This window comes from Lathyrus oleraceus, chromosome 3 (assembly GCF_024323335.1).
Source record: "Lathyrus oleraceus cultivar Zhongwan6 chromosome 3, CAAS_Psat_ZW6_1.0, whole genome shotgun sequence".
Lineage (NCBI taxonomy): Eukaryota > Viridiplantae > Streptophyta > Magnoliopsida > Fabales > Fabaceae > Lathyrus > Lathyrus oleraceus.
Genome location: NC_066581.1, coordinates 161,952,354 through 161,977,813, shown reverse-complemented (window position 1 = coordinate 161,977,813; position 25,460 = coordinate 161,952,354). Strand labels below are relative to the sequence as shown.

At 37.7% G+C, this 25,460-nt stretch overlaps 1 non-coding gene across 1 annotated transcript; it reads right to left on the bottom strand.

The window, feature by feature from the left end:
* Positions 1–4,560: 4,560 nt before the first annotated feature.
* Positions 4,561–4,667, bottom strand: LOC127133345 (small nucleolar RNA R71). Its single transcript, XR_007807328.1, has one exon. It is a non-coding gene; the product is annotated as a small nucleolar RNA R71 (small nucleolar RNA).
* Between the last annotated feature and the right edge of the window lie 20,793 nt (positions 4,668–25,460).

The window sequence follows — 25,460 nt, the reverse complement described above, 5'->3', positions numbered from 1 at the left end:
AAGCTACAACCTTAAAAGACCTCAAAAGTGTGTGTGTTATGTGTAGGTGATGAGAAAAGAGAGACTATTCAAACTTGTGAGTGATATTGCATACTTTGAATTATGAGTGTAAACAGTTAACCCCGAGAGAATTGGTGAGAATGTGAAATAAGCTTACAGGTGAAATGGTGCTTTAAAGTGGAAGTGTGAATGATGACTTACGAAGATGGGTAGGACTTGTGGAAGAAAAGGGGAAGACATTTGCGAATGATCTCAGCAGTGGTGGAAAGCATAAAGAATTCTGGGGAGTGATACCGAAACATTACTTGGGACAAGCAATGAGCTAAGTTTGGGGTTGTGATCAGTCACCATTTATAATAAGTTTCTGTTACTGATCCGACGCAAAATAGAGACATTTGACACACTGTGCACGCATTTAAGGTACAATTCGAGTAGTTTTACTTCTGTTATGTCATTTACGCATTTTTAATCTTTATTATGTTTTATTTTGTTTATTTTGAGTTTATGCGTGGAATAGCTGTGTTTTTGTCAAACAGATCCAGGTAGAAGAACCGGAGAACTCAGAACACGACAGTGCGAGAGTCCGGTATGAAAAAGAGTAGAAAATCCCAGTACAAGAGGCCTGACACGGCCACCAGTGTCAGCTGACACGAGCCGTGTCAGGGAAAGGGAGACAGAGGAAGAAAATAGTAGCCTGATACGGCCACCCGTGTCAACTGACACGGGCCGTGTCAGGCAGAACTTCACCCCGTGTTAGGCATGCCAGGGGCGTGTCAGGATAACCAGTAGGTTGACACGGCCACCCGTGTCAGCTGACACGGGCCGTGTCAGCCCAAGCCCAATAATTCCAATTTTTCCGGGCTTTTCATTCTTCGGGCTTTGTGGAGACATCTTTGGACCTGTCCAACTGCTGATGAGAACTTTCACTATAAAAAGAAGTCTTCTACCAAAGGAAAAATCATCCTGGAGTACAGCAAACCACAGTATTGTGAAGCAATCAAGTATTACAGAGATCAAGGCATTTGGAGAGCTGAAGAGATTCATGAGCGGGAGCGATTGAAGATCAAAGTCATCCAATTACTTGTAATGTGTAATTTTTATCTTGCATTTGTTTTAAACAATATGAGTAGCTAAACCCCCAAATTCTAGGGTGGTGTCCCTGATTTAGAATTGTAATGAATTTGAGTTTACATTTGCATTTATAATAATTTATTTACGGTAACCTTTTGATGTGTTTATTGCTTTCTCTTTCGGACCAATCGAGATTGATCTATGGTTATCACCTAGGTTGGACCGCCAGTGATAAGGTTTTCATCAGGTTACTCTGCAGTAGATATCACCTTGGACTAGGGATACCCTGTATGAACCAAAGCATTCTTGATATTATACAACTTAACTTCACAATCATTGGCTATGGACATAGGAATGAGGGTAGATTGATTAAAGGTTTTCTCACCAAGGACTTGGGAGAAAATACCCTTGAGAACTGGTAGTAATTGATATTTGTTGATGCAATAGTAACTCAAAGTAATTACAAGGATAAATCATACACCTTCCTTGGCATTGTTCCTTTTTCCCCAGAAACCCCTATTTTCTTATTGCTTTATTATTTTCTTTTTACACTAAAAAAAACCCAAATTAATACTTTTTGTTTAATTGAATGATAATTTAAACTCAATACGACGTGAAGTCCTTGGGATCGACATTCAGAGATTTTCCCCATTATTACTATAACAGGCAAAATAGTACACTTGCTATTTTCCCGATCAAAATGTTAATCGAAATTGAATGTGAAAGTATTCATCATGGAAAGTATCAATGAACATGGGCATTAGAAATTTAATTAAATGAAATATGAAAATTGATGTGGGATAAGTCGACCATCCGGCATATGATAGGATCAAATTTATTTTCAGGCCTTTTTTGTCTCTGCTGACCAGGATGAAAATAATTTTGTAGTTAAGGAGTATAAGGTTGCTGATATGTAGCTGGATGTCGGTCGACAGGAATTGCATAAGGTTGTTGTTGGTACTTATTAGGCGCCACTACAGCCATTTGGTGATAAGGCTCATGATATCCCTTAGCCTTCCCCTAAGAAAAGGAGGCGGCATTAGTTTCTCCTTCCTTCTTTCTAGAAAATCCAGAGTAAGGCTTCTTTGTCCCATTAGAAGTACCAACATCATTCTGAATCTTCCCAATTGATAACATGAAATTATATCATATTTTAGGACTTAATTAAATTAAATTTTATCATTATTTATTTCAGTCTACTTCATTTTATTGGATATTACGCGGTGTTTTCTTCCTATTTGTCTCAGGTGGCTTATTTCGAAGCACAAGTAAAAATGGAAGAAAAGGAGGTGTAAAAAGGAGAGAAAGAGAACCAAATTCCAAAGCCCAGCCCAAAGCGCAAAGCACAGGTGCTGTGTCTGTGACGGACGTCACAGAGGTCATGACGAGCGTCACGCAAAACACTCTTGTGACGAACGTCACACATGGTGTGACGAACGTCACACCATCCCCCTACATTTAAGGCGCAAGGAATGCTTCAGAGACGTTGAGGGAGAGTTGAAGAAAAGTTCCACGCGCACGTTGAAGCCCAAAGTAGGCGGAGGCAGTTACTTGGAGGCACCACTATAAATAGCCACTTTTGAAACCTAAAGTGGTTCCACGCCTTTTTTCCATTCTTTTTCCTTGCCGTTTTCGCTTTTGTTTATTTTCTTTTCCAGCAACTTATGCATTGTTCTTTTATTTAATTTCTACAAGTTCTACGCTATTTTCTTTTTGCAATTTATATTTTCCTTTCTTTAGCATTTTAGTTAATTCTTTTTCGCACAATAGTTTCTACACCGGAAACTATTGTGTACCTTTTTACCGGATCTAACCTTACGTTAGAATCTAGTTTTTTATTTCCTTCGTTTAATTTGTTGTTTAATTGAAGAATCCGAGGACAAATCTTACCGGCTTGTGGTAGAGTGTTCAAGACTATTGTTTAACTCATTCAGGTTCTTTAATTATTATTTAATGCTTTATTTTGTTATTTATTTATATTATCTGCCTTATAAGTATTTTTGTTTGTTTAGCATGTCTGGCTAATTTGCCTAGATATCGGTATGTAAAGTAAGCGGAATGAGGGATCAAGGCTAAGTCGGTCTAACTAAATTTAAAATTAAAATCAATCTTTTTACGGTCTTAATTTACAGGTTTAATAACAAAAGTTTTTGCGAAAGTAAAAGACATAAAGAAGTTAAAATCAATAGAGCGAGAGTTTGAGGCTTTAACTGGACAGTGTAAATTAGGCATTAATTCTAGATCAGGGCGAGAGCAAGTTTTAGAGTTAATTAAATTCTGATCTTTTCCAAAAAGTATTTTTAAAGATTGAATGTGAGGACGAGAGTTAAGCATTCGGATTTAATTGTATAACCTAAGTCAACAGAGCGAGAGTTTGAGATAAGGGTGTTTAAACGGTCAGTGTTTTCTTAAAAGGAGTTTCTACAACTTTATTGCTTTCAAAAAATGGTTTTTGACTTAATCATAAGTGACAGCTACATTAACATAAAATCATGGTTTATTCAACAGAGCGAGAGTTTGAGATAAAATCTTTAATCAATAAAGTTGACTGAAACGATTTATTTTAAAACCAAGAAACCGACATAGAATTGATTCCCTAATTACGACGAACTACATACCGATATCCGCTTTATTAATATTTAATCTAGATCTTAGTTTAGTTTTTAGCTTTGCCCCCAAACAATCAACCATTATTCACCTTAGCTTTACGAAGTAACCTTAGATAACGGTATATCGATTCATAAGTCCCTGTGGGATCGATATCTTTTAAAACTACGCGATAGAACTGTGCACTTGCAGTTTGTATCCCATTCTCGACTCACGAAGTCGATCGATCAAGTTTTTGGCGCCGTTGCCGGGGACTTTTATTTAATCGATATCGTAACTCTTCCGTTACGCTGTAGAGACTAAGGTTTCTTTTTCCTTCTATTCTTTCTTTCGTTGATTTGTATGCCACGCACTCGCTCACAAGGCGAACCGCTCTACTTACAAATCAACGATATCGAGCTATATCTCCGAGTCTTACGACGAATTTGGGAATATCGTGCTGCAAACAATTTGCCTCCTGTAGAATTTCCTGATTTCAAAAACATTTTTTCTTCGACAACCGAGATGGCAGAACCAGCTCGTGCTCTCAGAGACTACGCCGCTCCATCACAAGATGAGCCGCATTCAAGTATTGCTCCACCCGCAATCGAAGCAAACAACTTCGAACTTAAACATTCGCTGTTGCAGGTTGTGCAACAGAACCAATTCTCTGGAAATCCTACCGAGGATCCAAACCTACATTTATCCGTATTTGTCCAATACGCTGATACTGTTAAAGCTAACGGTGTCACTTCAGAGGCAATTCGACTTCGTCTTTTTCCTTTCTCGTTAAGAGACAGCGCTAGAAGATGGCTTCAATCTCTTCCTTCCAACTCTGTTACCACCTGGAACGAGTTGAAGAAAGTTTTTCTTGCCCGATATTTTCCGCCAAGCAAAACAGCTATGTTAAGAGCCCAGATAAATGGATTTAAACAGAAAGACAACGAATCTCTTTTCGAAGCATGGGAAAGATACAAAGACATGATGAGACTTTGCCCACACCATGGTTTGGAATACTGGTTAGTAATTCACACATTCTATAATGGTCTCTTGTACAACACAAGGTTAACAATAGACGCCGCTGCCGGTGGTGCACTAATGAACAAACCTTATGCTGATGCTTATCAGCTTATCGAAAGCATGGCCCAAAACCACTATCAGTGGGGGACCGAACGAACAATGGTGGAAAAACCTCAAACGAAAACCGGCATGTACGAGATAAATAACCTTGATCACGTTAATGCAAAAGTGGATGCTTTGGTCCAGAAAATTGAAAGTTTAAACGTATCACCTCCAGCCGCCGTGGTTGCTATAACTCAGAATTGCGAAGTCTGTGGAATCCAAGGTCACACTCCTACGGATTGTCAACTCTTGACAGGAATCCAAACAGATCAAGTGAACTATGCTCAAGGAAGCCCCTACTCGCATACCTATAACTCAAATTGGAAGAACCATCCAAACTTTCCATATAAGAGTAATAATGCTTTATACGCACCCGGACAATCTCCAAATCAAGCCCCAGCTATACCTCCGGGATATCAGAAACCGAACCCGTCCATGCCTAACAATAACACCCCTAGAAAATCCAACTTGGAAATCATGATGGAAAACTTTATAGCTTCCCAACAACAAACCAATAAAGATTTCTTAAACCAGAATGTACACACTGGCGAACAACTTAAACAACTAGCAAGCAAAGTAGATGCCTTGGCTACCCATAACAAAATGCTGGAAACACAAATATCACAAGTAGCCCAACAACAAGCGCCTACTGCTGCCCCAACTGGTACATTCCCTGGACAACCCCAACCTAACCCGAGAAGCCACGCTCATGCAATTATATTAAGAAGTGGAACGGAAGTGGAAGGACCTTCTGACCCAAGGATGGAAAACCAAAACCCTAAGAAATCAACTGAGGAAGGTGAACCTAAGGAAAAGGATGAGAGTAACAAGGAAACCCTGGAAAAGAAGGAACCTTATGTACCTCCACCACCTTACAAACCACCTATCCCTTACCCTCAAAGGCTTGTTAAAACCAAAGATGCGGGTCAATTTAGAAAATTTGTTGATCTCCTTAAACAACTAAACGTTACAATTCCGTTCACCGAAGCTATTACGCAAATGCCCTCATATGCTAAATTCTTAAAAGAAATTCTTTCTAATAAGAGGAAACTTGAAGATAACGAAACCGTTACACTCCCTGCCGAATGTAGCGCTATAATCCAAAACATGCCTCCTAAACTTAAAGATCCGGGTAGTTTCTCTATACCCTGTCACATAGGAAAATTTGTCATCGACAAAGCCTTATGCAATTTAGGAGCCGGAATTAGCGTTATGCCTTTATCCATATGCAAGAGACTGGAAATGGGAGAATTAAGACCAACCAAAATGTCTGTACAACTAGCAGATCGTTCCATCAAATATCCTGTAGGAATTCTTGAAAACGTTCCCGTACGCATAGGTCAATTCTACATCCCAACTGATTTTACAATTATGGACATTAGAGAAGATGATACTACACCCATTATACTGGGAAGACCATTTTTAGCAACTGCCGGTGCAATCATAGACGTAAAACGAGGACGACTCACCTTCGAAGTAGGAGAAGAGAAAATTGAGTTCATTCTTTCCCAATTCTTGAAAGCACCTGCAATAGAAGACACATGTTACTTCATGGATATCATCGATGAGTGCATAAAAGAAGCAGAGTTAGGAGAGGACAAATCATCAAACTATCTTTCAAAAGACAAATCTAACCAATGTTTAGCAATAACACCGGACCCCACGCAATGTCTTAACAAACCAACCCTTGACTTGAAAACACTTCCCAAAAATCTGAGATACGAATTCCTAGACTTAGAGCTTGAACGACCTGTGATAGTTAATGCAGACCTAGGAAGACTCGAAACGGAAAAACTCCTACATACCTTAAGAAAGTATCCAACCGCACTAGGGTACCACATCACCGATCTTAAAGGAATAAGTCCTTCTATTTGTATGCACCGCATCATGTTAGAAGAAGACTGTAAAACCTCCAGGGAACACCAGAGGAGACTAAATCCGATCCTGAGTGAGGTAGTAAAGAAGGAAATAACCAAGTTATTAGAAGCAGGTATTATATATCCTATATCTGATAGCAAATGGGTCAGTCCTGTACACGTAGTACCAAAGAAAGGTGGTATAACGGTCATTGAAAATGAAAAAGGAGAAACTATAACTAAACGTATCGAATCGGGATGGAGAATGTGCATTGACTATAGGAAACTAAACAAAGCAACCCGAAAAGATCACTTCCCTTTACCATTCATTGACCAGATGCTAGAGCGATTGGCAAAACATTCACATTTCTGTTATCTAGACGGTTATTCAGGTTTCTTTCAAATACCAATTCACCCTGATGACCAAGAAAAGACAACATTCACGTGCCCTTTTGGTACCTTCGCTTATAGACGAATGCCGTTTGGCCTGTGTAATGCTCCTGCAACCTTCCAAAGATGCATGATGGCAATTTTCGCCGATTTTCTCGAAAACATCATGGAAGTGTTTATGGATGACTTTTCCGTATACGGACAAAGTTTTGAAGAATGCCTTGAGAACCTAGAAAGAGTTCTTGAGCGATGTGTAAAAGTAAACCTAGTACTTAACTGGGAGAAGTGTCATTTTATGGTACAAGAAGGAATTGTTTTAGGACACATCATCTCGAACAGAGGGATCGAAGTAGACAAAGCCAAAATAGAGGTAATCGAAAATCTTCAACCCCCTAGAACCGTAAGAGAAGTACGAAGCTTCTTAGGACACGCCGGTTTTTATCGACGATTTATCAAAGACTTCTCTAAAATAACTAAACCCTTAACCGGACTATTGATGAAAGATGCTGAATTCATATTCGACGATAACTGTTTAAAAGCATTTCAAACGCTTAAGCAAGCATTGATCTCCGCACCCATAATGCAGACACCCGACTGGAATGAACCATTCGAAATAATGTGTGATGCCAGCGATTATGCTGTAGGTGCTGTTTTAGGACAACGAAAGGATAAAAAGCTTCACGTTATATATTACGCAAGTAGAACCCTAGATGAAACGCAGATGAATTACGCCACTACCGAGAAAGAACTCCTAGCAGTTGTATTTGCGTTAGATAAATTTCGTTCTTACTTGGTCGGAGCCAAAATAATAGTTTACACTGATCACGCTGCTATCAAATACCTCTTAATAAAAAAGGATGCTAAACCTAGACTCCTGAGATGGATCTTGTTACTACAAGAATTCGACCTAGAAATCAAGGACAAGAAAGGAACTGAAAACGTAGTAGCAGACCACCTCTCTAGACTTGAGAACCTTGAACCAGAAAGAATATCAATTAATGATGATTTCTCGTACGATAAACTTATAGCTACTTTGGAAGAGAATAACTCTGACAAACCAGTAGAAACCACCTTAGCTATATCTGTCACACCATGGTACGCTGATCTCGTCAACTACTTAGCTGCCGGAATAATTCCACCCACTTTATCTTACCAGCAGAAGAAACGATTTTTCTGCGACATAAAACACTACTATTGGGATGATCCCTTACTTTTCAAAAGAGGCCCCGATGGTATCTTCCGTCGATGTATACCCGAAGAGGAGGTAGAAAATATAATCCAACACTGCCACTCCGCTCCTTATGGTGGACACACAAGTACATCCAAGACCTGCTCTAAAATCCTACAAGCCGGCTTTTATTGGCCAACTATATGGAAGGACGTACATGCGGCTATTAAGGAATGTGACAGATGTCAACGCACTGGAAACATATCTAGACGTGACGAAATGCCGCAAAAAGGTATTTTGGAAGTAGAGATTTTTGACGTGTGGGGAATAGACTTCATGGGACCTTTTCCATCCTCTTTCGGTAACAAATACATACTCGTGGCAGTTGACTACGTATCGAAATGGATCGAAGCCATAGCTTCTCCAACAAATGACACCCGAGTAGTAACTAGACTATTTAAGAATATAATATTCCCAAGATTTGGCATCCCAAGAATAGTAGTCAGTGACGGTGGATCACACTTTATATCCAAGGTACTCGAAAAACTGTTGTTTAAATATGGAGTGAAACATAGGATAGCGACACCTTACCACCCTCGGACCAGTGGACAAGTGGAAGTATCTAACAGAGAAATCAAGCAAATACTAGAGAAAACAGTCGCCACTTCAAGGAAAGACTGGTCATTGAAATTACCAGAAGCTTTGTGGGCATACCGAACTGCTTATAAAACCCCCATAGGGACGACCCCATTTAAGCTCATTTATGGAAAATCCTGTCACCTCCCGGTAGAGTTAGAACATAAAGCCTATTGGGCTATTAGAAACCTGAATTTAAACTATAAGGCCGCCGGCGAAAAGAGAATCCTTGATATAAACGAATTAGAGGAACTCAGAAGAGACGCCTATGAGAATGCCAGAATCTATAAAGAAAGAACAAAACAATGGCATGACAAGCGTATATCAAGGAAAATCTTCAAGCAAGGCGACGCAGTCCTTTTATTTAACTCTAGACTAAAGTTATTCCCGGGAAAACTACGATCCAGATGGTCAGGTCCTTTCCATATCACTAACATCTTTCCCAGTGGGGCGATAGAAATTAAAGGCAAATCCACAGAACCGTTCACCGTAAACGGGCAACGTCTAAAACACTATCACTATGCGGAAACCAATGGAGATTCGCAAATCCTACACTTAGACGAAATGCCGCAAGAATCAATAGATTATACTTAACAGTTTCTTTGTCGATCTTGCGACATTTAAACAAAGCGCTTAGTGGGAGACAACCCACCATTAGTTTATTATTTTCTTACTCTATTATTATCATTTTCCTATTTCTTTCTTAATTATTCTTTTAATTTCTGTTTAGTATTCATTCCTGATTTATTTTAGTAATAACATTTTTTCTTCTTTCGGCATTTGGCCAAATCCTAACTAAAACTCATGTTTTCTTTTCTCTAGCTAACACTAACCAGATGGGACATATTGATCGTATGGATATCAAATTCAGAGGAATGGCTCAGAAACAAAAGTTTGACGAACTAGCCACTAGAGAGATGCTACCTAGTTTGTATGCTGATGATTGGGCTATGACCGCCCTTGGACTAAGAGAAAGTGTCCTGTATTTGCTGAATCAGATAGGATGGAAGACATCCCTTATCCTGAGACATTTCGCCACCTACCGGAGACTCACACTAGAATTCCTTAGCTCATTAATCTACCTACCCAGCCATGGAAAAGGAATTAGCAGAGGTTTTATCCAGTTCAGAATGTTCAACATGGAGTACCAATTTAATATTAGAGACTTTACCAACCTTTTGGGTTTTCCTACCTCCTTTGACACATTCACAGTCAGCCAGGAAGAACTTCTTGAGTATAGAGAACTTGAACACTTTTGGGGTAGTTTGACTGGAAATGATGAACCCGAGGACCATGAGTTTCTCTCTGGAAACATTCATAACCCAGCTTTCCGTTACTTCCATAGGATCCTGACACACACCTTATTTGGAGAGAGTCCAAACAGTACCACAGTTTCACGTGATGAACTTTTCATCATATTCTGTGCTTCTCAGAACCGTCCAGTAAACGGTGCCACTTTTATGCTAGCAAACTTAGATCTCCTTATCCAGGATGAGTGAGCACCAATTAGAATAGGCGGTTTGATAACTATGATTGGTAATGCTATTGGACTACGTCAGCCTATGCTTGACTTAAGCCCTTTTTGTGGCATTACTACTATGAGTATACCCTTCCTCTTCACCACCATTGCACTTGGCTTAAACTTAGGGGACCGACTCCAAAACTTAGAATCTTTAGCTCCCCTATTTATGGACATCAACTACTGTCGATCCAGCCGCATGATTAAGAGCAGAGTGGGAGGCGGGTATTATCTCATGGTAAACAACCAGGTTGTCCCAAGCGTTGTCCTACCCAACATGGCCCTGACCGATGTCACAAATCCCAACCGCCACCTCTATGATCTAAATGCTCCCGAAGCCACCGAGCCTTCACAAGCAAACCCGCCCACAGACGAGTTTGAAGACATGGAGCAAGGTGATCAGCCTCCTGCACAACAATCCGCCCCGCTCAACCCTTCCGGTAATGCACCTGGCCCATCCTCCCAACGTCGTCGACGACGAAGGCCTGCAACCAATGACGACATTATGGATGCTATTGATGGTATGCAGGCACAGAATGTCGAGATGATGCAAATGATGCGTCAAATGCAACAACAACAGGATGCTAGGAATGCCATAACCGACCAGCGGTTCACTGAGTTGTTCAGCAGGTTCGACAACTTAGACTTACGTCAGAGATCACCAGGCCCAAGAACCAGAGGCGGCAGACATCAGTAGTTGTAGTTTTTCTTTCCCTTTTGTATTTCTTCAAAACATTGAGGACAATGTTTAGTTTAAGTATGGGGGGGAAAACCGTGTTATCTCTATTCCCTTTATTTCCATTTTTCAAGTATGTTATTTTTCCCTTTCAGTGTTATTTCCCTTTCTTATTATAAAAAAAAAAAAAAAAAAAAAAAAAGAGATTTATTTTAAGTTAAGTCCCTAGTGTGAAAAGTTTCGTATTATCTATTCCCCTCAATTTTCTTGAGCCATAACAAAAATTTAACACGCCCAATAAGTATAAAGGTTGCTTATTTTATAAAACTTGAGTGAAATCAAAAAGACAAAAATTATTACCATAACAACGCTCTGAGAACCTCAACGTGTTAGATCAGGATAAGTACCTATTATACCAATTCCTTGAACTTTTAGTTTTATAGTAACCCCGAGTAGTTTATACAAGAAGTCAGCACCATCTCAATAGCAAACTACGTGGAGAGCCGACGAATATAAGTGAATGATTCCCATAGTAACATAAAAATATATATCAGAAAATGCACTAATTAAGTTAGGTGATCCTTACCAGATCATTTAATCTAAAAGTTGCAGATCATGCAAAAGCATAAGATGAAAGATCCATTATGAGTTGGCTCAGTAGGTATCTGGTGCTGAACTTGGTAGGGCGGACTACGGTCCGATCCCCCGCAATTTGTAATGGACTGAATAACGAAGTTATCCGACTTATGTACCAGAACTTCTAGCAAAAAGGGAATCAGAATCACTAACCGGTTACTCCACTATGTGCGCGAAAAGATAAAGGGCTTAATGTGATTTCGCTAGAATGAAAACGGGTGAAATAAGAGTAAAGGAACTAGGATAGCTATCATAGTGTACTTGAACTGATTTGCATAAGGTAGGGTTATCTAGGTTGTGACGGTGGTTGTTGATGTCGACTCAGGTTACCTCTAAAACAAAGTTTACGTGCAGCCTAATACGAATTGACGTGTGTTTTGAAATTTCATCTGGCTGAAAAATCTTAACAAGTTCTATACTGTATTTTGCTTGAGGACAAGCAAAGATCTAAGTATGGGGGAGTTTGATAACATGAAATTATATCATATTTTAGGACTTAACTAAATTAAATTTTATCATTATTTATTTCAGTCTACTTCATTTTATTGGATATTACGCGGTGTTTTCTTCCTATTTGTCTCAGGTGGCTTATTTCGAAGCACAAGTAAAAATGGAAGAAAAGGAGGTGTAAAAAGGAGAGAAAGAGAACCAAATGCCAAAGCCCAACCCAAAGCGCAAAGCACAGGTGCTGTGTCTGTGACGGACGTCACAGAGGTCGTGACGAGCGTCACGCAAAACACTCTTGTGACGAACGTCACACATGGTGTGACGAACGTCACACCATCCCCCTACATTTAAGGCGCAAGGAATGCTTCAGAGACGTTGAGGGAGAGTTGAAGAAAAGTTCCACGCGCACGTTGAAGCCCAAAGTAGGCGGAGGCAGTTACTTGGAGGCACCACTATAAATAGCCACTTTTGAAACCTAAAGTGGTTCCACGCCTTTTTTCCATTCTTTTTCCTTGTCGTTTTCGCTTTTGTTTATTTTCTTTTCCAGCAACTTATGCATTGTTCTTTTATTTAATTTCTACAAGTTCTACGCTATTTTCTTTTTGCAATTTATATTTTCCTTTCTTTAGCATTTTAGTTAATTCTTTTTCGCACAATAGTTTCTACACCGGAAACTATTGTGTACCTTTTTACCGGATCTAACCTTACGTTAGAATCTAGTTTTTTATTTCCTTCGTTTAATTTGTTGTTTAATTGAAGAATCCGAGGACAAATCTTACCGGCTTGTGGTAGAGTGTTCAAGACTATTGTTTAACTCATTCAGGTTCTTTAATTTTTATTTAATGCTTTATTTTGTTATTTATTTATATTATCTGCCTGGAATGAGTCTGTTTATGCATTATAAGTATTTTTGTTTGTTTAGCATGTCTGGCTAATTTGCCTAGATTCGGTATGTAAAGTAAGCGGAATGAGGGATCAAGGCTAAGTCGGTCTAACTAAATTTAAAATTAAAATCAATCTTTTTACGGTCTTAATTTACAGGTTTAATAACAAAAGTTTTTGCGAAAGTAAAAGACATAAAGAAGTTAAAATCAATAGAGCGAGAGTTTGAGGTTTTAACTGGACAGTGTAAATTAGGCATTAATTCTAGATCAGGGCGAGAGCAAGTTTTAGAGTTAATTAAATTCTGATCTTTTCCAAAAAGTATTTTTAAAGATTGAATGTGAGGACGAGAGTTAAGCATTCGGATTTAATTGTATAACCTAAGTCAACAGAGCGAGAGTTTGAGATAAGGGTGTTTAAACGGTCAGTGTTTTCTTAAAAGGAGTTTCTACAACTTTATTGCTTTCAAAAAATGGTTTTTGACTTAATCATAAGTGACAGCTACATTAACATAAAATCATGGTTTATTCAACAGAGCGAGAGTTTGAGATAAAATCTTTAATCAATAAAGTTGACTGAAACGATTTATTTTAAAACCAAGAAACCGACATAGAATTGATTCCCTAATTACGACGAACTACATACCGATATCCGCTTTATTAATATTTAATCTAGATCTTAGTTTAGTTTTTAGCTTTGCCCCCAAACAATCAACCATTATTCACCTTAGCTTTACGAAGTAACCTTAGATAACGGTATATCGATTCATAAGTCCCTATGGGATCGATATCTTTTAAAACTACGCGATAGAACTGTGCACTTGCAGTTTGTATCCCATTCTCGACTCACGAAGTCGATCGATCACCAATCTTAAGACGATTTTCAATTCTTTCTCCAACGATATCCAAGTATGAGAAACCATAGGAAGCACTCCTTATCATTCTATCTAGATATAACCCTTGAAGGGTCCCCATAAACATATCAACAATCTCTCTTTCCAAAAGAGGAGGTTGAACCCTAGCAGCCACCTCCCTCCACCTCTGGACGTACTCCTTGAATGGTTCGCCGACCTTCTAGGTGAGATTTTGAAGTTGGGTCCTATTCGGAGTCATGTCACTTTTGAACTGGTAATGCTTGAGGAAGGCTTTAGCTAACTCTCTTCTTGTTCGGGTATACGTGCATTCCAACTGCATGTACCACTCGAGAGAAGCCCCATTGAGGTTGTCTTGAAAGAAGTGCATGAGGTTTTTCTCGTCATCAGAATAATCAACCATATTTCTACAATAAAATCAGATGTGGGTCCATGGAAAACTGAGTCCTTTGTTCTTTTCAAAATCTGGTACCTTGAACTTAGCATGAATATTCACACAAGGCACTAAGCACATCTCAATAGCGTCCAACCCAAAGGTGTTGGAACCTTCCATTGCCTTCATTTTTTATTCTAGAGAACGAACTTTCTTTTTCACCTCAGCAGTTGGTGTTTGTCATACCCAAAAATTACCCTCCATTTTCCTAACTTTTGCTTAGTTTCATTTGCATATATGGAATCATAGCATGCATCATCATAACTTTAGCATGATCTTTACATTAGGTCATTGACTCAAAAGCATGGCCACATTCTTTGTTTAATCTTAACATTAGAGTTTTTTCACTTTGATGTACTCATCAACTAACCAAAGCATCAATAAGAGATGATACTTGTTTGTTCCCTTATTCATATAGGTGATCATACCTCAATTTAAGACAAAACAAAGGTCATTTTGGTCAAGAAAGATGCAAGTGTGGTTCATTGAATCAAGGGTGGTTCATGTGTTTATTTCCATCCCATTTCACTCAATCTTCAAGCCATCCTCAAGATCATTCAAGACTTAATCAAGTTATCTTCAAGAGATGCTCATTCCATCATCATTTTAGCTTGGGGTGCAAGAGAACTTCAAGTTTTCATAAGTTGGCACAAGTTTGGTTGACCTAATTTGTAAGTGTGGCTTACTTTTGGTCCAAACCCCATAACTTTTTCAATTTTCAACCAATTGACAAGCTTCTTTGAGCCAAATGTTCCTAATGAGTTCCTCTACAACATTTCTTCAAGGCTCAAGCATTAATTCAACCCTTAATGACCTCAATTTTTGAAATGGCTAAGTTGCCAAAATCGGCCAAAACCTTGTCATCGCCCCACTTGGCAGTCATGCCATTTTCAGCTCAAGCATCCTTTTGATCTCATTCCTGTTGCATTTTGTTAAACTTATGTAAAAGTTTATTTGGCCCAAGTTTGACTCAAAATAAATGAGGGACTCAAAAGTTATGTTGTCAAGACCTTGGAGTCTCAAGATACCTAAAACATGCCAAGACTATTTGGCCAAATTCCTGACCTAGAAGGCATGTCATGACTTCAACTTTCAACACTTGCCATTTTCACCTCAGGCCTTCTTTTGATGTGGTTCTTTTTGAATTGGATTCATTGCAATGGTATAAACAAAAGGCACAAAGAAAATCATAAAACACACGAGTGAATTTCATTTGGCCTATCTTCAAACATGGTGTCATGGACTCTATTTTGCACGAAGCCCTGATTTTGTAATTACAGGTCATTTTTCATTTTGGGACCACTTGCAAATGTGCAACTTGTTTCTGATGCTAAAATGCATGCAACTCATCATAAAATGACCAGGTTTCATCATCAATTCATGCTTTTCGCTCCTCATTTCACACGAGTTCCATTTTTGCAAATGTCAACCCTAGCTCACATGAATTCTAGATATGTTTGACATGTGTGAGCTTCCCATTTCATTTCCTATAAATGGGGGAGTGATTTTCCTTCATTTGAAAGCTTGAAAAGCCAGAAAAACTCTGCCTCACTTGAACCCGATATCACTCAAAAACCAGTTTGTGGTTTCTTTGATTCAAGCTCTTTCAACCTCAGATATTTGCCCAGAAAGCTTCATCGACATCATCTAAAGCTAATTTCATAATTACTTTGACTTGGAACCTCTTGCATCGTGCTTACCGTTTCTGCCATTGTTGACCTTCGAAGCTTCAACTAGAAAGGTAGTTACCAGTTACATCCTTGAGCAAACAAGTTAGCAGTCTCTTCGCCTTATTCCACTCATCAAAAGTCATTTATCACCAATAATTTATTTTACGCATTAGTCATTTAATTTTACTTTGAGCACTTAAGGTTCTTCGTGTTCTTGAGCAAAATTCTCCCTGCTCAGAGTCAATCAATGACTATGATACAGGGAGAAATGAACGATGGTATGTGTAGTAAGCCCAACCGAAGAGAATGGTAGAATAACAAATTCAGCTATAATTAATGAACACTTGGTGAATGATGAAAGCATCATAGAATAAGAGTTGCTTATTCTAGTGAACCATGATATAAGGCATCATAGAATTCGAATGATTGATTCCTTTAACGAATACTTAAATAATTTCCATCCATTTTTATCTATCTCTCATTGCTTTCTTTTGGCGTTGAAAGAAGCTATCCCACAAGCATCATCAGTTTTGAGCCTTTTGTTTTGGAGCATTAGACAAAACGAAATGCGAAACTCTAGACCTCTTGGCAACATGCTCACAAAGGTTATAGGATTCAAACCAACTTAACTCCATCAATTATATATTATATTGCACAATACTTAATTTATAGCCAAAGAGACTTGCTACAAATGTTAGTTTCATTCGTTAGAATTAGCAAGTCTAGTTCATTCAAACTTCAGTGTTAGACCATATAATTATGTTAGGTTCTTTTTTTTTCTTCTTCTTTTGAAGAGAAAAATAATTCTATTGAATCTAAAATGTGTTGTATGATAAAATCTATGTTTTGTGTAAAAAATTTAATTTATAGTTCTAGTAATTATTTGTGTGTATTGTGTTACTTGCTGCTAGATAATTGATATCTAAAACGTTTTTGATAACTTTGCCATTGTTGAGATATAGCTACAAAATTCAAAGGTCAATTTATTAGTTCGGTTGATGCTTGGGATGCATGTCCACTCTCCTTTTTATTTCTTAAATTTATCATAATAAAAATATTTTGCATATAAGAAAATTAATATAACTCGAGTTAAAGGAATTTAAAACTTCTTATGAAAAAGTAATTATATTTAGATGATTATTCGACAAAATGACGATTAGATAGAAACAAATCTATAAAAACATTAATATTTAATATATCAAAACTTCAATAAATAAGACATTCATAACAAGCAAAAGACAACTCTAACTAAAATAGTTTTCTCTTTAGGTCACAAAAACAAAATTGCATTCATTTTTTTAAATGATGGTGTTGATGAAAGCATTGAGACAACAACATCAATATTCACTTTAGCACAACATGACAAATCAATCTCCTTCAATTGTGTGCAGTTTTCAACCACGCGCATCACTTCCTTTTCCGTGACATATTCACAACATACCAATAATAGCTGTAAAAATCCACAACAACTCTTTGAGATCTCATAGAATGTTTTTATCATCAACATTTGTAATAGATAAGTTCAACACCTCTAGATGTTGAACTATAAAGTTCATTTTAAGTTCTCTAACTTCATTTAAGTAGGTCAAATCCAGATGTCTAACCTTACAACATCTACTTAGGACTTAACAAATACCTTTTTTAGATATGCCAAGACAATAAGTCAAATTGAGAAGCTGTAAATTGGGGAAAATGGAAGAAAACAATATGATTGTCTCGTCGTTTATAAATGAAGTGTGAGCTAAACGTAGAAACTTTAATCGAGGGTTGACATCAAAATCTTTCAAAATATAAAAAATTTCTACACTATTTATCTCACTATATGTAAAAACTTTAATCGAGGGTTGATATCTCACCCTCCTTGCACTGATTATCACAGCTCTTCCTTCTACAACTTGAAAAAGGTCACAAGAGAGATGTCTTGATCTCATAACCATAGAATCAATGATATGCACGAATGTATATGATGATAAAACATAAGTCAACTATGGTTTAAAAGAAGAGGGTAAATTTTGGGGTACAACAATCCTATTGGGGGAGGGGTAATCGGTTGACTCGCGCCCTTACAGGAGATAAAATTGGTCTACTGTGAGTGCTTGACAGTATCGCCGTCGTACTCACCGTGGATGGGATTGCTTCGGACACAAATGTTGCGACTGTGGTCTCTCCATTGTTATTTGGCGGATTCGCCATCCTTCATATGTATATCCTTTTTGGTATTACTTCGTTATTTGTGACTACTTTACCACTTCTTAATCTCATGCAACGAAGTTAGAAAAACTATTAACAAAGAACTTTTAAATACTTCAGAGATTTAAGCACTGGTCTCACTGGGCGTGCCAATTTGTTTACCGTCGAAATTGATAAACAAGCGTTAGTCTTTCAAATTCTATATTTTTGATTACTCGCAGGATCAACTAGATTGATCCTAGGACATGCGCTTTAATTCTCTTTAAGTTTTATCACTTATGAACATTTCGACAATGCTCTTTTCGTTGAAAATAATATTGACGTCGGTAAAGAAACGCATAAATGTAAATGACAATGTAAATAACTTTTAAAGTAACTTTACAAAGAAAGTAAATAAAATAATTATAAATGATTTGATACAAAAGTAAAATTGGTGATCACACGTACATTGCACTCAAGAACTCGTTTCTCAACAACACAGATAGTTTGAGTAACATAGGAGTTTTTGTACAAAATTGAACAACGGTAAATAACGGTAACGAACAGTCTCTTCTCCAAAAGATGACATGTTATCGCTTGCATGAATTTCGTCACTTACTGCCTTCCATGTGTCTCTTCAAGAAACGGATAAGGCCAAAAGCGGTTAAAAACTTTAATTTAAGTCATGTTAGTCGAACGCAACTTCAAACGGACACCGTTGTTGAAAATTAAATCTGAATCCCAGAATATTTCTAAGTCCCAGACCAAATTTTCTTCGACAAAACCTTCTCCGGTCACGTCTTCTCACATTCTTCGTCGAAAATAAAAATATTTTTCCAACGTCGAAATTCCAGCTAACACCTAGTCAACATTCTGAATCATAAAAAGTATTATAATTAATGATGTGGTAACATTTACAAGCCCATCCTTAAGAACAATAGTCACACTTTCTGACTTTGGTGTTTGTTACTAATTAAAAGTAAAGGAAATTCAATGTGACACATCTGGTCTCTTTGTTTATTAGTTATTATATTTGTCATTTAACAGGCAACCAATTGACACCAGACTTTAGACCCACAGATTGCCAAAACAGCTCTGAGGAGAAAGAGTGATTTGTGAAAACTTGTCTTCTTTCTTCTTTTCATGTTGATTTTCATGTTCACCATGTCACGTTCATTCATCGATATGAGGGTTGGAATACGACCCCGTCACTTTTTAAAGACCTAATAGATTAGGTTAAATGTGAAACAAATTAAACTAGGTTAAAAACCACCTACAAGTTTGACTAGATAATAGGAGCCAAAAATACTCACCTAATAAATTAAAGAATACGGTTAACTTTTGCTAAATAAGTAATGTGTTGGTGCAAAGGTAGAATGAAAGATGAATATTCTATTAAAATAATGACGACTACAAAACATGATTAAAAGTTACAATGATTGTCACCCTATTTATAAGCTAAAACTAGGGTTACTAGAATAGGATAAAATACTAAAATACCCTCTAACAAACTTAGGGGCTAAGAAAATAATACAACTAATAAATATGAATTACTTCTAATACCATCCCTTAATTCATATTCCATCAAAACTTGTAACACCAGTTTCATCCCTTAATCTGAGAAATTGATCAGTCTTGATAGCTTTCGTCAGAACATCTGCCAACTGTTTCTGAGTGCTGCAGTGTACAACTTCTAACACTCCCCTCTGAACTTGATGTCTCAGAAAATGATATTTGGTCTCAATGTGCTTGCTTCTCCCATGCAACACTGGGTTTCTGGCAAGATTGATTGCAGACTTGTTGTCAATCATCAGCTTCAGAGGTTTGTTTACTTCAATCTTCAGATCCTGCAATAAATTCAGAATCCACACAGCTTGGCATGCAGTAACAGCACCTGCAATGTATTCAGCTTCACAAGTTGACAACGCCACAACAGGTTGCTTCTTGGAACACCAAGAAATGGGACCTCCCAGAAATTTGAATAAGTACCCAGACGTACTTCTTCTGTCAACTCTGTCTCCACACCAATCAGAATCTGAATAACTCAGAAGTTCTGACTCATCCTTTCTTCCAGAAGGAAATAATACTCCATACTTCAGAGTTCCCTTGATATACCTCAGAATCCTGACAGCAGCTTGGTAATGGGACCACTTAGGTTTACTCATGAACCTACTAACCATCCCAACTGAATAGCAAATATCAGGTCTGGTATTGCACAAATACCTCAGAGAACCAACCAACTGTTTGAAGGTTGTAGCGTCCACATCCTTTCCATCAGAGTCAGAATCCAGTTTCTGATTTGTATCAGAAGGTGTGACAGCAATCTTACAATTCTTCAGTTCAAATCTCTTCAGAAGTTCTAATTCATACTTGAGCTGATGCAAAATAATACCTTTCTCAGAGTATCTGAACTCCATCCCTAGAAAGTATGTCATTTTGCCTAGATCAGTCATCTCGAATTCATTCATCAGAACTTTCTTGAACTTGGCTATCTCCTGTTCAGAACTTCCAATCAGCAGTATATCATCAACATATAAACATACCAGAGTCATATTTCCTTCAGAGGTATGCTGAACATAGACACCGTACTCCATCTCACATTTCTGAAAGCCTTGCTTCTTGAAAAATGAATCAATCTTCTGATTCCAAGCTCTGGGCGCTTGTTTCAATCCATATAGAGCTTTGTATAATCTGTACACCATCCCTTCCTGATTCTTTTTCACAAATCCTGGAGGTTGTGACACGTAAACTTCTTCTTCTAATGGACCGTTCAGAAATGCAGATTTTACATCTAAATGCATCAGGGGCCAATTCCTGTTAGCAGCTATTGCAATCACCATTCTGATTGTTTCATGTCTTGCTACAGGTGCAAACACTTCAGAGTAATCCAGCCCAGGTTTCTGTAGAAATCCTCTGGCTACCAACCTTGCTTTATGTTTGCCAATTGAACCATCTGGCTTTAACTTCTGCTTGAAAACCCATCTGACGCTGATGGCTTTCTTTTCTTTTGGAAGTTCTGTCAGCTTCCAAGTCTTGTTTCTCTCTATAGCATCAAGTTCTTCTTTCATGGCCTTCAGCCAGAGCTTCTGCTTAAGAGCCTCTTCTGTACTTATGGGTTCAGAGTCTACTAACATGGCACACTGAATAACTTCTCCTTCAGAGTCTACTTCAGTGTCTTGCAGCATGTCAAATTCTGCATATCTTCTGGGGATGCTTCTGATTCTTTGTGGTCTCTGAACTTGTTCAGAGTCTTGAGCTTCAGAGTTTCTAGCTTCAGATGGTTGACTTCCTCCAGAGCTTTGATCATCTTCAGAGTCTGGCATATTTCCAGAGTCTGAGTTGCCACCAGAGTCTGGATTACCATCAGAGTCTGGGTCATCAGAGTCTGGATCATCAGAGTCACCTTCATCTTCTGAGTCTTCTCCAGAGTCAGAATCACTATCAGAATCAGAATCAACGTCAGAGTTTACTCCAGCTTCAGAAATTATTAACTCTGACCTTGCTTCAGAAGTTCTAACATCAGAATCAGATTGAGACTTATCCCAATTCCAAACTTCTGATTCCTTCACAATCACATCTCTGCTGAATTCAATTTTATTGGTTTCTGGACAATAGAGCTTGTATGCACCTATACTGTGGTACCCTATCAGAATCATCACTTTGCTTCTATCATCCAGCTTCTGTGTTCTGGCTTCTGGAACATGTTTATAGCAAACAGAACCAAACACCTTCAGATGACTAACACTTTGCTTATCTCCAGTCCACTTCTGTATTGGAACTATTTCCTTCAACTTCTTCGTAGGACATCGGTTGAGTACATACGTTGCGGTGGCAACAGCTTCTCCCCAGAGCTTCTGAGGAAGCTTCTTCTCCTTTAGCATGCTTCTCACCATATCAAGCAAAGTGCGGTTTCTTCTTTCAGCAAGACCATTGTGTTGAGGGGTATAAGGAGCAGTAACCTCATGCTCAATTCCATTCTCCTCACAGAACTTCTGGAACTCTTTGGAGTTATACTCACCTCCACCGTCAGTTCTAAGAATCTTCAACTTCTGACCACTCTGATTCTCAGCCTTCATTCTGAACTTCTTGAATTCATCAAACACCTCGTGTTTAAACTTAATAAGGGATACCCATGTCATTCTTGTGAATTCATCAACAAATAACACAGTATTTATTCCCTCCAATCGATGCTACTGGAAATGGACCACACACATCAGAATGTACAACTCCCAAGGCATGTTTTGCTCTTGGAGCAGTTTCTGACGCAAATGGCAATCGTGGTTGTTTTCCTTCCATGCAAACTTTGCATGACTTTTCAGGCTTCTTAATTGCAGGAATTCCATGTACCAACTTCTTTGAATTCAGATGTTTTAAGCTTCTGAAATTCAAATGACCAAATCTTCTGTGCCACAGCTCACTCTCCTTCTCAGCACTTGTTGCACTAAGACGTTCTGAGTCTGCAGTTCTGACATTCACCTTGAATGTTCTATTCCTTCCCTGTTCTGACTCCATAATCAACTTCTGATTGCAGTCATACAACTTCAGAAGATTGTCCTTCATGGTAACTGAAAAACCTTTCTCAATTAATTGTCCCACACTCATCAGATTGCTTCTGATGCCAGGTACATACCACACGTTCTGAATCAATGCTGTTTTCCCATTGTTCAGAATCACTCTGACATTTCCCATACCTTCTGCATTAAGATATTTGTCATCAGCACATCTGATATTTGTCCTCTTTTCAGAGTCAAAGTCAACCAGCCATTTCTTGTTTCCAGTAAGATGATTTGAACAGCCAGTGTCCATATACCACCAGTCTATCAGATCCATATCATCAGATTCAGAGGCCATCAATAGCACAGATTCGTCATCAGAACTTCTGGCTATATTTGCTTCTTCTGATTTTCTCTCCTTGTTTGACCAACAGTCTCTAGCAAAGTGACCAAACTTCTTACAGCAGTAACATTGGATTTTCTTCTTGTCATACTTCTCTTTTCCTTTCTGAGCATTCTTTTGTCTATCAGAGGTTGAGCTTTCTGACTTCTGACCACCATCAGATCTTCTCCTGGCTTCTGACTGCTTCTGATACCTCCTATCAGAAGTTGCTTTCAGAGCCTGCTGCTCTACTTCCCTTTCAGAAGTTCTCTCAATCAAACGCAACTCTTGCGCTTCTAGACTGCTCTGCAGCTCTTCAATTCTCATGGTGCTCAGATCTTTGGAATGTTCTATTGCTACCACAATATAATCAAATTGAGAAGTAAGGGATCTCAATACCTTCTCCATGATTGTTTCTTCAGAAAGAGTTTCTCCACACGCTTTCATCTCATTAGTGATCAGAATCACTCTGGAGATGTATTCAGAAACTTTCTCATTATTCTTCATGTTGAGATTCTCATATTGCTTTCTCAAGGACTGAAGCTTTACCTTCTTCACTGATGCGTCACCACCATAACATCTAACCAGTGTGTCCCACGCAGCCTTTGCTGTCGTTGAATCTGCAATCTTCTCAAATACATTTACATCAACACATTGATGAATGAAGAACAATGCTTTCTGATCCTTCTTCCTTACTTCCTTCTGCGCGTTTTTCTGTTCATCCGTCGCATCTGCTGCTACCGGAACATAACCATCAGTGACAAGATCTAGAACATCTTGAGCACCGAACAATACACGCATTTGGATCATCCAACGATTCCAGTTTTTACCGTCAAATACTGGAAGTTTGGTGTTCATGTTGCCGTTTCCGTTCATCTTTCTACCTTGCACAGTACACTCAGATTTCTCACACAGTGTTTCCCAACCCACAGAATTAAAATTCTGATCAGATTTTGTTCAAGATTCAACACGAATCTAAGAATCAAAATCAAACACACAAGACCTCACGTTCACTCGTGTTTCCCGTGTTTCCCAATGAATCCGAACCGGAGCTCTAGATACCAATTGTTGGTGCAAAGGTAGAATGAAAGATGAATATTCTATTAAAATAATGACGGCTACAAAACATGATTAAAAGTTACAATGATTGTCACCCTATTTATAAGCTAAAACTAGGGTTACTAGAATAGGATAAAATACTAAAATACCCTCTAACAAACTTAGGGGCTAAGAAAATAATACAACTAATAAATATGAATTACTTCTAATATAATGGACAATCAAAATTATAATAAATAAGTAATAACTAATTAAATAAAAATGGCCAATCAAAATTATGATAAATAATATTAATAATTAATGAAATTTATTGAAATATACAATAAAATAATAAATAAATAAATAACTCTCCTTTTCTAAATAACTAAAATATAGCAAGCTAAATATTTATACTTTTTCAAATAGCTAACAAACAGCGAGTCAAATATTTTTAATAAATAGTAGTAAGTAAATAAATTCAATATCCAAAAATTTATAAATAATAATAATAATTAAATAAAAAGATTTAAATCTCCATTTAACCCCACCTATTAGATAAAAAATTAATTCTCCACATTTCCATATCGCTATAAAATAGAATGCAACATATTTTTAATAAATAATAATAATTAAATAAATTTATTGTTTTCTAAAAATAGAACCATCTTGATTGTGTATACGCGAATGAGTATCGTTATCTAAAGCTTACTTGCTAAAAGGGAGAGAGAGAGGTTTTTTATTAGTGTGCTTACTGTCATACCCTAATTTTTTACCCCTAAGATTTCAACTCTTTTTACATCATTACATATCATCAAAAGATCTCATACATCATTTCATATCTCTAACCATTCAACATTACAAAAATATGTTTTGTCTTGTTTTATTCTTTCACAAGGTAGGTGTGTTGGTTTAAGGAGCTCAAGTGATTGAATGGTCAAGATTATGGGCATTCCTCAGTAATTCAAGCTTCTCATGCATTCACAATAGTCACATGATTTTCATTCATCATAATCAAGTTCAAGATTGCATCCATTCAAGATCAACAAGTTCAAAAATCATTTGGTGCCTGAATTAGGATTTTGATCAAGATTGCTCTGATGTTGACTTTTTGACCAAGACATCATCTAATGGTTTGAAATATGATTCAAGGTCCTAAGTATCTTCATTATGATCCATTAATGTGCTTCAATTGGCTAGAGAAACTTGATTCATTGATCATTAAAGATTTGGAATTAATCTGATGAAAAGTCAACTGCTTAAGGTCAAAGTTTGACTTTTGAGATTTTTTGATCAACCATGGGTTTATCAAGTCAAGAATAGTGAAAATATGTTTGATGAATTAATTTGATACTTTTGGGTCACTTCGATACTTTTGTCATATAAGGCCAGACTTAACATACAATGTAGGTATAATG